Source organism: Parus major, chromosome Z (genome assembly GCF_001522545.3).
Source record: "Parus major isolate Abel chromosome Z, Parus_major1.1, whole genome shotgun sequence".
Taxonomy (NCBI): domain Eukaryota; kingdom Metazoa; phylum Chordata; class Aves; order Passeriformes; family Paridae; genus Parus; species Parus major.
This window is the reverse complement of record NC_031799.1, coordinates 73,672,209-73,672,567: the sequence shown is the minus strand read 5'-3', so window position 1 is coordinate 73,672,567 and position 359 is coordinate 73,672,209.

Here is a 359-nt window from a genome sequence, read left to right as displayed (position 1 = left end):
CAGGGTGACACAGGGTGACCCCGGGTGACCCAGGGTGACCCCGGGTGACACAGGGTGACCCAGGGTGACACAGGGTGACCCAGGGTGACACCGGGGCTCCTCGCTCCCTGTGCCGCCCCGCCGCAGCCACAGAGCATAGAGAGGTGATGTGATGTGATGTGAGGTGATGTGAGGTGAGGTGAGGTGAGATGAGGTGAGTGAGGTGATGTCAGGTGATGTCAGGTGAGGTGAGATGTCGCCCACCACACGCCCGCTCTTTGCCTCTGGTGTCTCGGGGGGCTCCCGGCCAGGGCTGTCCCGGGCTGGGGTCCCGTCCCACCAGGAGGATGTCCCGCACAGAGAAGGGCCGAGGAGCCCCT